This window comes from Mirounga angustirostris, unplaced genomic scaffold (assembly GCF_029215605.1).
Source record: "Mirounga angustirostris isolate CCGP_5_RB_7025 unplaced genomic scaffold, mMirAng1.0.hap1 SCAF_3, whole genome shotgun sequence".
Classification (NCBI taxonomy): domain Eukaryota; kingdom Metazoa; phylum Chordata; class Mammalia; order Carnivora; family Phocidae; genus Mirounga; species Mirounga angustirostris.
In genome coordinates, this window is record NW_026991711.1 from 48,822,245 (window position 1) to 48,837,794 (window position 15,550).

The 15,550-nt window shown below is 32.8% G+C and overlaps 1 long non-coding RNA gene and 1 other non-coding gene across 3 annotated transcripts in view; both read right to left on the reverse strand.

The window, feature by feature from the left end:
* LOC129045655 (uncharacterized) overlaps nt 1-15,550 on the reverse strand; it is a 389,119-nt gene that overhangs the window by 332,001 nt on the left and 41,568 nt on the right. The window lies entirely within an intron of this gene.
* LOC123839951 (U4 spliceosomal RNA) lies at nt 1,702-1,837 on the reverse strand. Its single transcript, XR_006789804.1, has one exon. It is a non-coding gene; the product is annotated as a U4 spliceosomal RNA (small nuclear RNA).

Genomic DNA, 15,550 nt, shown 5'->3' on the forward strand with positions numbered 1-15,550 from the left:
CCCTACAATGTTTATGGGGTGAAAACAATTATTGGAAGGAAACAATCAGGTTTCAAAAGTTCAGGGATATGAAGACTACTATTTCAATAGGGTAAGCATTACATTGAAAACTTTAAAATATTTGGTAGGTAACTGAAATATATATTTAATCTTAAATTCTGTAAGAATATTCAAATATTAAGTAGTAATAAAATATTTAATTTTTTAATCTAAGAAAATATTGATATCTTATCTGTGATTTTTTTTTCAGATTCAACTATTAGAACCACATGACTTTCCATCAATTAAAACATAAGGATTAGGAATGTTGAATAGATCCAGTTATATCTTAATTTCTTCACAAGTAAATTCTTTTTAAAATTCTTAAAAACATTTTAATACAATTATGTAATTATTTTGTTTGAAAAAGTACCATTAAATATAGAGCAAAGATGAAATTTTTTGATGCTATGGTTAGTATACTATAGAAAAATTAATAGGAAAATGTTTTCTAAAATGTAAAATAACTTATAAAATAAATATGGATAGAAATCTGCAAAACAACAAATTCTCTCAGGTAACAGAGGCTTTTCTGTCACATTGACATTTCATGTTAATAGTTTCATCAGTCAATAAGAAAATGTTCCTTTTGACTTGTATTAAGTTTTGGATACAGATTATGTTTATAACAAGCACACACATTGCTGCTAGAAAAGAAAATAGTCAAATTCTCTAAGTCTTATAAGGATTCTGAGTGCAGATAATAAATTAACATTGATCGTTTTGTATACCCTTGCATATCCACATATTTCTATCCATATTTGTTCTTATGTTGCACTAATTATAGTTGAATTTTGCTTTTAAGGTTTCTAGAAGAGTGTAATAAATCTTTGAACATGTACAGATATAACTATTTTTCTAAAACCAGTGTTTGTAAAAAAAAAAGAATTTGGTGTACACAATAAACATGGAAAATCAATAATATTAGTCATGCAAGGCTCAAACAATAATGCCCACTAGCTGTGCTTTCAAGGGGCCTTTCCATGATACATTGAGATGTTAAGGGACAGTGAACAGTTAGAAATTAATATGCCAAACGAAAAGACTCATTTTATTCAAGATACTTAAAAACTCATCTCCTATTGCCATTGAGCGGTCAAACTCTGTTGTAGTCAGAAAAAAAACAGCAGTGAAAATAAAGGGCTTGAATAAAAGGTTTCATTAGAGTTGGCCCTGGAAATGGGAGAGTTGTGTAGGTAGTTTTACAATTGTTTGGTTTGATTTTAATCTAACACACTATTTTTCTGATCATTGAATACATACATACATTATGGAGAAAATCTATATACACATAAACTGTATAGAAACTGGAAATCACCCATAATTCCAACAGTGATAAATAGCCACAGTTAATGGTGCATTTACCTATTTGTTGCTTGCCTGTCCAGCTATCTAACATGTCTCCAAGCATACTCATTTTTCTGAATTTATAGTTTTGAATTGGTTTCTTCTTGCTTTCTAATATTTAAGCATTTATTCTCATTATTTTTTAAATATTGAACCATATTTTCCCGACTATGAAATAGTGCCTGTTATATATGTACAGTCTTATATAATTATGACAACACGGTAATTTCTAATATTTTGTTATTTAAAACAACATCATAATATACTACATGTACATAAGTCTTTTGTTTCAACTTGATTATTTATTTAGTATGTATACTTGAAGAGGAGTATATGATTGAGAGATTTTTAAAACCTTCTAGTTTTCTCATACATATTTTAAAAATGCAATTAGCAATAATCGCGCCTCGGATAAACCTCATTGGCTACGATACTGCCACTGCGCAAAGCTCATATTTTAAAAATTCAATCCTAAAATCTTTATACCCAATTATGCTCCCATTAAAATTGAATGAGAGAATTTTTCCTTTGCATTCTGTTTGCCAATATGATGAGAAAAAAATTGTATATATTTTTTATATTTACCTAATGTCTGGAATATATGTATTGAATAAATATTTTTTCTTTTCTTATAAGATTTTTTATATAGTCAAAGGGTATTTATAATTTCTACAAATTACATATGCATCATACTTTATAAGTTGTACAATATAATATGCTTTATTGATTTTGGTGAACTACAAATATGTTAACACATTAAAGATCCTGAAAATTCAAAGTATTTGCCAGAGTGTCTAGTTTTGTAATTACCACGACTTTTGGCTTAGGAATAGTTTGAAATGATCTTGACACTCAATATGGGTCAACCTATCTCTAAATTTGTGAATAAGACTGAGGCAAAGATCAAAAAACAAACAGAAATAACAGTTATAAAGAGAATATTCCTAGTCTAAGGAAACTTTACACAAATCTATGAAATTATACTAAAATTTAACAGGAGTAATATATCAGATGCTTGATGGACATCTGTGCCGAACACCAATTTGTGTGTTCCTTTAATACGCATAATACTAAAGCAGAGAGAAAAATGCCATCAAATAACACTAATGTTTTTTTAAGCTGGTTTTAAAGATGGCTTTAAATCTCATTAACAGCTACTGACAAGAGGTGCACTGAACCACGTTAATTGCAGATGTAACGTATGAGACAAAAGGTCAGACATGTAGAGCTCAGTCCACAGTCTGGTTAAGAGATGAAACAGTGGCAAGCTGCTAACTTTGGCTTATTCCATTTCTTCAAAACTTGCATCCTAAGATAAGTAGAATTAAATCCAATTTGGGGTAACCTTACTCTTTGAAATGATTAAACATCTAGAATATTGAATTGCATTTACATTTACCAAAAAAAAAAAAAAAATGGTGGTTGTGTTTGTGGTGGTCATGTGTGTATTTATGTATGTTTGTGTGTATATGCTACTATTTCTATGTGTAAAATTTGCCTTTATGGTGATTATACTGTATAAATTTTATTTGGTCTATACAATTAAGTTATTTCAAAAACCTTTTGTTTCATACATAGAGCTAAAATGTTAGCTATTTAATGAACCATGTGATGATGTGAAATTTCCCTTCTCCTAACTACTATGCTTTTCAATTGCCTGCCTGAAATAAAGGGGAAAAAATAAAGAAAGCCAAGAGAAAAGGTTAGTGGTTTTCATTCAAAAGTCTTAAGAGTGGGTACCCCTAAATTTAACTAAGTGAGAAAATAACAGACAAGTATATGTGAGCGATAGAAGTATAATAATTGATTTTAAAATGACAACTGCATTATGTGAAGTTTGGAAGCTTAGAAATGCAAATACATCCAGTTTAAAACTCCTTAAATACTACAAATGGAAACCAAAGGAAGCAAGTGAAATATCATTAAACAGTTTAATATTTTTAAAAGGAAAAGAGAAAATATTTACTTTACTATTGAGTTGTATTTATTTCAATTGCTTTTTCGGTTGAGAAAAATAATTGTTTTTACAGATAAATCTTGTTAAAAACTATAAAGTTAAAGGAACAAATGACCTGATGCCACTGTTCTATCAATAATTTCTTATCATTATTTATTGTGGTCAATTTATGGATTCTTCGATACATTCAGATATTTCTACCTAATTTTACTAATACATTTTGTTAGAAAAAAAGACTTATTTAAAAATTCTATTGTACTGCATTCATATATATCCAAATATGTTAATACAATATCAGGACTTTTAATTGGAGTTTGCATTGCTATATATCTGATAAATCAGTATTAGTCTGTAATAAAAGCAGTAAAGTTTGTACTGATGTAATATTTGAAGTATGGAATTTTCAAGACAAAATAGTTGGAGTTAACTAAAAAAGATGTTGAGTCTTTATACTAAAACTGCAAATACTGCTGAGAAAAATATTGAAAACCTAATAAATGGAGGGCATGCCATATTTAACAAATTGAACACTCAATGTGGTTAAGACATCAGTTCTCCTCAAATTGATCTACAGATTCAATTTAATCACAATAAAAATTCTGGCAGATATTTTTCAATGTAGAAATTGACAAAAGAATTACACATTTCAATGTAAATAACCTACAATAGACAAACAAAGTATGAAAAAAATGAGAGGGAAAGGATTTATATAATTTGATTTCAAGAGTTATTAGAGAGCTACACTAATCAAGACAACATGGTATTAGCATAAGGACAGGCACTGGCAAAGGAACAGAGCAGAATTCAGGAAAAGACCCGATTATATATTTTCAGATGATTTTCAAGAAAAGGACAAAAGAAATTAAATTTAAAAAGGGAAATTATTTCAAGAAATGATACTGGAACATCAGGGTATTTGCATGGGAGAAAGAGGGGACATTAACCCTTCCTTCACATCATTATACAAATATCAACTCTAAATCTCTAAATGTATCTAAATTAAAAGGCTAAAACTATACAACTTCTAGAAGAAATCATAGAAGAAAATCTCTGTGACTCTAGAGTAGATTCAAATCATCCCAGACTCCCTCCTTCTTAACAACAACCAAGTGACTTGAAAATAAGCTTTGGTGCTTCTAAATGATGGTCCAAGAGTGAACATTAGTATCAAATCCATTGCTAACCATACAACAATGAAACAGAATGGCTCAATAGCATGGAAGAGGCCAAATAACAATTGATGTCATGTTCATCTTCCCTTTTGTTAAGCCCAGTGTTCAATAAATAGATTTTATTTATTTTTTATGCCCGATGTTTAAAATACTCTATTTAGTTGAGTTGTACCATTAGCTATGTGTTGTAAAATACATATAAACTAATCTCTATCTAAGCTAGTTGAGACGACATTTTTTAGGTTTCTTTGAATCTCATTTTAAGAATCTACTATGGCAAGTGTTTATTGAATTTCCTCCTCTCTTTCTTACCTCAACACATCAGATAGAACAGGTATCTCTCTTGAGCCCAAGAGCATTCTGAGTATTCCTCATTAGAAAGTTGAGTTCATTTATTAACTTGTTATCTTAAGTGTCTGTCCCCTCCACCTTGAATTAAAAGACCATATTTTATTCATATTGAACCCAATGCCTGAACACAGTAGTTAATAGACTGTCTATGTTCAATAAATATTTTTATTAAGGAAATATTTGTATTCCTAGCAAAATTATTTATTTATATATAATTTATAAATATTTTTCATTCTTTACTCTCAAATGGAAAATGTGTCTATAGAAGTACATTTATTTTCCTAAGATCTCTAGTTACTTTCTTGGTCCTCTTAATTCTTTTTTTCCCTTATTTACTCTACCACTCATATATATATTTTTTAAATTTTATTGTTATGTTAATCACCATACATTACATCATTAGTTTTTGATGTAGTGTTCCATGATTCATTGTTTGTGCATAACACCCAGTGTTCCATGCAGAACGTGCCCTCTTTAATACCCATCACCAGGCTAACCCATCCTCGCACCCCCCTCTCCTCTAGAACCCTCAGTTTGTTTTTCAGAGTCCATCGTCTCTCATGGTTCGTCTCCCCCTCCGATTTCCCCCCTTCATTCTTCCCCTCCTGCTATCTTCTTCTTTTTTTTCTTAACATATTTTGCATTATTTGTTTCAGAGATACAGATCTGTGATTCAACAGTCTTGCACAATTCACAGTGCTCACCACTCATATATATTTTTTTCATTTTTTTAGTAACCAAAATTTCTAGAGGAAATAACTTTCTGTTGTCTCATATTAGCAAGAAGACTATGAGATTTTAAAGGTCAATTTCAGAGAACAACAAACGTGGAAGGTATTATTTCAGTTCCAAACTTTGTATTGTGAATCATACTCTAAAGTGCTAAGCAAAAAGGCAATGACCTAGTTCTCAGATTTTGATCTATGAGAAGACCAATTAATAATAAGCTATGAATAAGATATGAGCTATCTTCCACAACTTAGAGTGGAATAAGAATTGATCAAAAAATAGAATATATTTTTTCCTTCAAACTTGTAATATAGCTCCATATGCAAAACTGAAGAATGTAAGATACACAAAGAAAAAAAATCTATAAAAAACTGTTTTTTTTTTAAATCTAGAAAATCTAGTAAACCTTTAAAATCTGGTAAACACACAAGAAGACATCTGAGCACCACAAATGTAATAAAATTGACTATTTTTAGTGAATGTAGAGAGATTAGCTAGTTATAACAAACAAAAAAAAGTGAATTTCAAACCAAAGAATAGGGTCCTTGACTATCATTACATTTAATGAAACTGTTATAGCAAAAAGCCAAACCACATGAAGGAAATAGGATAAACACATTCATATAGTCAGATTTTTTCAAAACTCAGCAATTTTTATTCTTTCTTCTAAGAATTTGAGTATAGAATTTTTAGGTTTGAGTTATATATATAATTTAAGGTCCAATCTAAGCAAAATAGTAAGAAGAAAACACTTACTCTTGACATTTCAAGAGGAGGAACACAAGCTGACATAGGATCTCTGGCTTTTTCTCTTATCCTTCATTTTTCCACAACAGAGGTTGTGGAAGAGGTTGAGAGAGTTATCCAATTGCTGAGTATGAGAAAGTGAATTTCCAATCATCTAGGGCTTTACCCCTGACTCGTTTTTTTTTTTCCCTTAGAAACTGGGCCTTGAAAAGAGAAGACTCATTTTTCACTGTTCCTCCATGGCATAAATAATATAAGGGACAGATTCTGCTTCTGAAAATGGGGAATGGCTGGCTCAATTCAGTGTGGTTACTGGTGAGTTAATCTATCTTAGGGTGTTCACTTGGGTCTATTTTTGCACAAATATAAACTACATCCTCTAAGAAAAACTTCACGAAAAATAAATATGACATGTTGTTCTTTATTTATTTACTTGGTTGAGTTGGTCCCGAATTTAAGTAGGGAAATGTGCCACTATGTTGGATACCCGCACCCCCACTAGATGTGCATGAAGATGGTAGAGTCCCAGCCACAGGGAATAATTTCAGAGATAGTAGGAATTACAACTAATGTTTAAACCAATCTTATTATTTTACAGGTGAGGAATCCACTGCCTAAGGAGGTTAATTAGCATATTTAAGAGCTTACGGTTATTTCATGGCAGAACTATAAATAAACTCCAATTTACTGACCATCAGTGTCATGTATTTTAAGGACTCCTTCCAAATTGCTATATTTGAATATCCATGACCTACAGAGCCAAAGATCTCAATTCTATATCTAGTTCCTTTTCTTATTACTTATGCCATTCAGTTTTCTTTTCTGTGAAATGATGCTCAAGTTCACAAGGTTATTCTGGAGTAGCAAGGCATATATACGTGAAGAGTACCCTGTAAACTGTGCCGTGAGTAAATACCTAGTTCCTACATTCTCTCACTATAACTATTTTTTTTGATTGGAATCAAAATGAGTAAAATATGACTTCTGAATGAATGACTATTTTAAAATATTAGCAGTATTTAGCAATGCTGATTAAGATGATAAAGTATAACCAGATAGTTAATTTTAACCACTTAAGATTTTTAAATATATTTATTTGAAACACATAAAAATTAAAATATACTTTTACTATAATTGGGAAATTATAATTTGCTACATAAGTTGAATCTAAGGATATTCTAATATACTGTCTAGATATTTTCCAAGCTTAACAAAAACACAAAAAATTCTCATTCACACTGCCATCACCAAACCAGTTGCTCTAACTCTTGAATCCACCTTTCTTAGATACCCTGTTTATCGTTCTCTATCCCCTTTCTTACCTTTCCAAACCAGATTCGTATATATTGACCCAATAGTGCCATCTATTTTTGTTACTATATTTGACAATCATTTTAGTAATGAAAACAAACCACAGAAAATATTTCTCCTTAAATAGAAATGTCCTAAAATGTTTTATCTTATTCTCAATGAATAGTATGATAAAAGTAGACAGGTTCAAATGCAAAACTGCCATTTATTCACCCTTCTTTCCAGCTATCAGTCTTACCTGTGAGATGATTGTACTGATGGTGCCTCTGCATACATGATGATATCTCTAATCCCAATTTCCATTTTTTTGTTTGTTTGTATTTTTTTTTTAAATCTCACACCAAGCTAAAATGATGTGATTTCAAAGAAAGGTCACAAAAGAAACCCAAGCCGAATACACTTAACTTTAAATAACCCTTTGCTTTAAAAATGACCTACTATTAAAAAAATTCTGAAGGGCAAACTACTAAACTTTATGGGTTATTTTGTAAAGTACCTCTTATAATTTTGATAATTTGTTGAAATTTTTAGAGTCGTCTCAGCAGCATCGTTTACTTAATGGTGAATCCCAAAGCAACCCATGATAATTCTGTCTAGGACATTAAAAAATGACCAACAAAATCCAAAACTGGTCTCGCCCAGTGAAATACAGTTAAATACAGTTTAAATTTCTCATGCTATCCCTAATTTTGTGATGAACCAAATTAATAGTACTTATTAAAAGGGTGTCAATTGATTCTCATTAATTCATTTGTTTATTCATTTCAACAAATATTTATTGGATGCTTGCTATGTTAGAAATTGAGCTCTCCTGAAAGGGAGTAAGGTGCTTCTCACTGCTGCCATCACTATATGAAAAGAGTCAGGAAAATTTCTATTTCAAGATCACCAATCTTTCAACACAGCATATTATGTTGTGGCATACACAGGGTTTCTTAAAATCCTAATATTCAAGGGACACCTGGGTGGCTCAGTCGGTTAAGCATCTGCCTTCGGCTCAGGTCATGATCCCAGAGTCCTGGGATCGAGTCCCACATCAGCCTCCCTGCTCAGCAGGAAACCTGCTTCTCCCTCTCCTGCCTCCTCTGCTTGTGCTCTCTCTCTCTCTGACAAATAAATAAAAATATTTTTTTAAAAAATCATAATATTCAAGAGTTGATTTCTCTTTTTACCATTCTTCATGGAAGCTTATTTCCTAAGTGGCTCTTCATACCATCACAGAGGGTCAGAAATGGCTGCTACCTGGAGTCAGTTCTGGCTCCACACAACTACCAGAGAACTCAACCCCTATTTCTTCTCCCGCTGTGACCTGAGATGAAGTTGGAGAGACAGCAAAGCCCAGTAAGCATAGTCTTCTAGGTCATTGTAAGCAACATGGACCTGAATTTAAGCATAATAAAAAGTCACTGACAGCTCTATACAAGATTATGGACATAATTCTTATTGACATGTTTTAAATTATCAGTATTAATTTTTTATTTAAATTCAGTTAGCAAGCATATAGTACATCATTAGTTTTTGATGTAGTGCTCAACGATTCATTAGTTGCATATAACACCCAGTATTCATCACCACACATGCCCTACTTAATACCCATCACCCAGTTATCCCATCCCCCCTCCCTTCTGTAAACCTCAGTTTGTTTCCCGGAGTCCAGAGTCTCTCACGGTTTGTCTCCCTCTCTGATTTCTTCCCAGTTTTCCCTCCCCCCGCTCCCCTATGATCCGCTGCACTATTTCTTATATTCCACATATTTAAGATTAAAATTTTAAAGTATATTATGTTTTCTACATAAATGTGTTTATATGTCAGCGAGCATCAGCAAAGAGCTATGTGTTGAAAACAAGCAAATAATTTTCAATTTATTTAATTTCAACAGATTAGCATTATAATATGTACTTTTTTGATTTAATATTTAATACATAAATTAATTTCTGAGGCAACATTGGAATCCAGAGACCTCACTTACCTTCCACTATTTACTTGACTTTGGACAAACTGCTTATCATATATCAGAGTTCCTTTTATTTATTTTTTTTCCATAAGGGCTTTAGGTTCCTGAAATGTTGGGCAGCAGAACCTGCAGTGAGTGGTTTGATGAGTGAATGAGTAATGTGAAAGATGGGAGACAGTTTAATCAGCAATAAAAAGAACAGGAGGTAGGCATGAAAGGAGAGAGGTGCGAAAGTATCTGAACAAGAACTTGAGTCTGAGTTACTTTTGTGTGTATGTATGTTTTAGGAAGGGAGGCACTTAACCAAGTTTTAGTGCTGACATGAGGGAATCAGTGTCTAGTCAATGTTTAAAGTCAGGAGGGAAAGAGCAGATAATACGGGGGAAAAAATCTTGAATAAACTTTAGGGAACCTCTACCATATTAGTAGGAGGATCACATAAAATAAATAATATTCTCCAGAAATAATTAAGTTCTCTCTCCAACCATACTCTTATAACACAATCATGACATTTACCAAGTTATATTTGTATATTTAACATATATCTCTAAATTGTTAACTCTTTGAAATTTGGGAATTTATTTTACTAATCTTTTTTTTTCCTACAATTTATTATCATTTTATTACACTGACTAATGAGGTGAAAGTGCTATGTGGAACTGTATATATATATATATATATAACTATTACAGTTATTACTGTTCAAATCATTAAATGATAAAATGCACATAAAGTGCTTAATGAATCACTGTTGTTCTGATACCTTTAGGATTATATGTTTACATTTAATGGTTATAGGAATCATCTTTCCTAGATAATATAAAGGAAAACCACTTTTGAAAGATTGCTTCAAATTTTTTGGCACTTAACAGTTTTCTCTTAATTATGTTCTCATGTACCCCTTTAAAATAAGTTTTAAGATAAAATATTCTAGCTGCTTATTATTCAAAATTAACTAGTTTCAGGGCACCTGGATGGCTCAGTCTATTGAGCATCTGACTCTTGATTTCAGCTCGGATCATGATCTCAGGAGTCCTGAGATGGAGCTCTGTGTCAGGCTCCACACTCAACTGGGAGTCTGCTTGAGATTCCCATTCTCCATCTCACTCTGCCCCTTCTCCCCACCTCAAATAAATAAATAAATCTTTAAAAAATTATAAAAAAAAATTAACTAGTTCCTTCTTGGCCTTTAGCATAATAAGCTATTTTCCAATGTTCTAAAAGTTCTAAAAGTTACAGGTTTCAGGCTCTGAGAGTTCTAAGAGTTACAGTTTTCACTGAAATGGAATTGAAAATAGTCCTTACACAGAGAAAAATGAAAACTTTTTTCAATTATAAATACCACTTTATCCATACATATATTTTGTTTACTAATATAGAAAATTATTAGTTTTCATAATTAGAACTTTCCCAGCAGCATCTAAGGCAAATCATAAATAAAATATTTTAAATTTTGTTCACCTTTTCAAATGCTCAAAAAATATTTGTGATTATTACATCAACTAAGGAGTCAAGAATTTGGTGAGAAAGTGGGTTTTAAGGTTTAGATCTTGTAAGACAAAAAGGAAAAAAAAAGGTGTTTCTTTTTTTTTTCCTTATAGAGAGGTCTGACTTAATATGAATCTCACTATCTTATAGGAGCTTTATTCATATTCAAAAGTGGATCAAATCATATGAATTTCTTTGAACTGACAAATTAAAAGAAAATGGCCTGCAGGAGAGAACAAGGTACCAACAACTTCTCATCAGTGGTCTAATCAGAAAGGGGCCCTGGCGGCAGTTCTAAGCGGCCCACACAATTACTCCTGGAATTTGCTGCCAGTAAAATATCTTTCTTTTTTTTTTTTAAAGATTTTATTTATTTATTCATGAGAGACAGAGATAGAGAGAGAGAGAGAGAGAGGCAGAGGGAGAAGCAGGCTCCCAAGGAGCAGGGAGTCTGATGTGGGACTCGATCCCAGGACCCTGGGATCATGACCTGAGCCAAAGGCAAACGCTTAACCATCTGAGCCACCTAGGTGCCCAGTAAAATATCTTTCTATCTCAAATTCAAGTCTATAATTGTCACTAAATAGAATATTCAAAGTATAATACCAAGTGTAAAACATTCCATTAAATGTTTCTTCGTTTATGCTTTGGTATCACCCTCCCACTTTGTTTATGTCTTTACACTAACCATCTTATATACACCCTCAGGCAAATGTGCATGTATCTCAGAATAGTAATACATAAAGTGATATAGTATATATAATTATTACAACACAGCTTAAGTTTATATTTTTAGAATGTGTAAGAACATGTGAAAAATTCCTCTCACAGATGAAATATTCTTTGATATTCAGTTTTGAAAAGGTTATTAACTCTAATAAAAACTTTAAAGCTAGGGAAACGTCTATAGAATATTCCATCTATATAGTGTTTGGCGAACACATATAGGAATAGACTCTAGAAATCCCAGGAAAAGAGGAAACCCTCACAACATGAAAATGTACCACAATGATGAGACAGGGCTTAACCTGGAGGCTATTTCCAAACATACACCACCATCATAGAACTATTAGTGGGATTCTGGGTTCACATACAGGATAGGACAAGTCACACTCCTAGCAAAGGGGTGTGAGAGGTAAAAGAAAGGAATGATGTAAGTTAGCCTCTTAAATTACTCTTGCATCTTTACTTCGTTTGAACCTTTTAGTCTTCCTTCTGTCACATTCTGCTTGTTTCTCTAAAATATTTCTTTTCTCTTCTGTGAATTAATCAAAACTTTTTTTTATATTAGCTGGATGTTTCCCTAGTTATTAAATTGTGTATTTTTCTGTGAGATGTGAAGCCACATTAATCACCAACTGCTGAGAAGAAGGAATATTAGTAGAGACAACATTCACACCTCTGTAGCCAACCCCTCTCTCTCCCAGGAGGCCTCATCTATCAGGGAATAATGATTCCCAGCTTAGTGTAAAGACACCTATGGTCTCTTCTATCCAATAACTCAATCCCTTTTACAAATGGAATAAAAGAAAAAAACATAATCATGGAGAAAGATCATAGAGTGTCAATAAATATGTAATAACTGAATCCTTACATAAGAATTTGACAAATTTACAGGATCTCCTGTATTCTTTCTAAGCCTTAAGTTGAGTCTACTGAGGGAATCACCCTGATCCAAATCTACTTCAGTCTTTGAAAATCACTTACAGTGGAAGCTCATCCAGTCCCCTAGTTCTCCAAAATTCAGATTAAGATGTTGTCCTGTCACTGGGTCACAAACTGGGGAATTCTCCACATGAAATATGAAACTGGTCCCCATACACGGAGGGCAAGAAGAAACAAAAGAAAGAGGAAGACCACTCCAGATTGGTCTGTGGCAGTTTTCATAAGCTAGGGAACTAATATACTACACTTGCCTTGGACAGCCATAAGACAAGTAGGTCTCTGCAGAGACCCACCAGAATCTTCATAGTTTATATAGAAGCCTTACTTGGTTTAGTCACGTGGGCTCAGTAACATCTTACTCTCTCAAAGCTATGTCCTTGAAATTGTTCCAAGTGTGGGAAGGGTGGGCAGAATGTACATTCCAAGGACAGGGAAAGAGGTGAGGAGTCTCCAAATGCCTGGGACCAGCTCATGAGTCAACCAGTGGTCACATCCTCGAGATGACCTCTTCCAACACCTGCCGACCAAAACTAAAATCAAGATCAAAGATCTCAGGAATGATCCTTGGGCTCCTGTGTGCTTCTTGAATCACCCAAATTGTCAGTGTAATTTTTTCCTTCAGATTTAGCTTTCTGCTCTGATCTCTACTCCATGGACTGACTAGTTACCTTGCCTTCCCCAGTCTTCCACACTGCAACCTCTTCCTGAATTCTACTCTGCCCACATCCTTTGCCCATCCTGACACACCCATACATGCAGAAACAAACATAGACACATATGTTAGGACATGACAGGTTTAATTAGAACCTTTATGAAGAGCTAGATCTTGCTCTTCTTATTTTTCTCCCCATTCTACTGTGCACATACTGTTATGGGATCTTATATGAAATAACCTATTTCTCAGAACCTCATTTCAGTTAAATGTCTCAGTCCCTTCACCTTGCTTTGTAAATCCTCATGCATCTATGTACACCTCTAGGGAGCCTCTAGGGAGCCCCTTCTTACTATCTGTGCATATTTAATTTTTATTTGTCATTTGTACAATCTTATTTAACATGACTTACTAAGTGCTTTCTATATGCCAGGAATTTCTAAAGACTTTATATTAATCATTTTTTCCTCTAGCATATTCCTAGCAGATAGGATGGCACATAACACATAAGCCCAATAAGTATTTGTTGAATGATAACATGACATTACCCCCATTTGCGGGAGTAAAATTGACTTAGACTTTAGACAACTTGACCAAGAGGAAGAACTCTTCGGACTCTTAGCTTCCTGTTCAAAATTAGTCTTTGTAGCTGCAGTTGTTATCCCAGCTCTCTATGTTGACTACTCTTGGGTTGTTCTTTTGTTTCTCATGTTTAGGTCACACCATGACAATATCTTTCCTTTTTCTCAGATTTTACAAGTAAAGCTATCAGGAATGTAATCATTTAACTGCACAGAACCATGTATGTTCCTTGTGAACCAGGACATTATTTTAAAATATTATCTAATATATTTTCCTTCTCAATAATTTTAGCTGCATTTTTACCATTAAGACTAATTTATCCAACTATAAACAAAATTTTTTACAATTCACTCCATAGAAATTATAGTCCAGTTAAAAAGAACAAGCTGAGGGTCATTACCCTAGAGAGGAGTATAAAAAAAAAAAACTAGAAGGAACCAAGACTCAAACTTATAGCACTGAGTTCCAAAAGAAGTTTGAGAAACTGATTAAATGAAGCTAAAGAGATAAAACATAATAAATGACAAGCAGGAGTATACTTTTTAAATAAATGACCCTCAATTACTTTCCTTAATATAATGATTTATCATTGATAATTTTTCATTTACTATTACATAGAATCATATCATCTGAGCTCTTCCAGGGTACGTGTGTGTGCATGCGTGCATGTGTGTGTGTATATACATTTCATTTTGGGAATTTTGTACATACTTTAGAATTCTTTGATAAACTTATTTTTATCTTTTAATGAAATTTCATTTTTAATAAAAAATCATAGTGCTAAATTTGAATTTTCAATGAGGAATTAAATTCTATTTAAACTTTGAATTTTGAAATCTATAATATCACAATTTTTAATCTATAATATCACATTGTTTATTAAATCCAAAATTAAACATACAAACTTTTCTTCTCTCATCATCTTCTCGGTATGATAAAGACTGGGAATTCAAATTTTATTTAATCTATACAAAATAGGTCTCTGGATTTCAACATTGAGACTATGAGGTTTATGTATTCATGGTCTTGTAATCTGAGGAGATTAAAAGTAATGATAAGAGAACCCTTTTGAATTATTAAATAGAAATATTTCTTTCAAAATTCTAAATCATATACTACAGAAAACTATTTCTGAATAGCCCAGATGCCACTTAGCAAAATGCAGTTACATATAACTACCTCCCCCCTTTATTTTATAGGGGAGATAGAAAACATAAAAGAAAACAGTGTCGGGGCTCCTTGGTGGCTGGGTCGGTTAAGCTTCTGCTTTCAGCTCAGGTCATGATCCTGGGATTCTGAGATCAAACCCTGCATCTGGCTCCCTGCTCTGCGGGGAGCCTGCTTCTCCCTCTCTCTCTGCCTGCTGCTCCCCCTGCCTGTGCTCTCTCTCTCTCTGTCAAATCAATCAATCAATCAATCAATCAATCAATCTTAAAAAAAAAAAACAGTGTTTAAGCTTAAAAAGGTAAGGCTATTAGGCTTCCTTAATTCACCCTAGGGTAGTGTTCATTCAAAGACACCTCCTACACTTCCATCTGCTAAATCACTGTAAGATA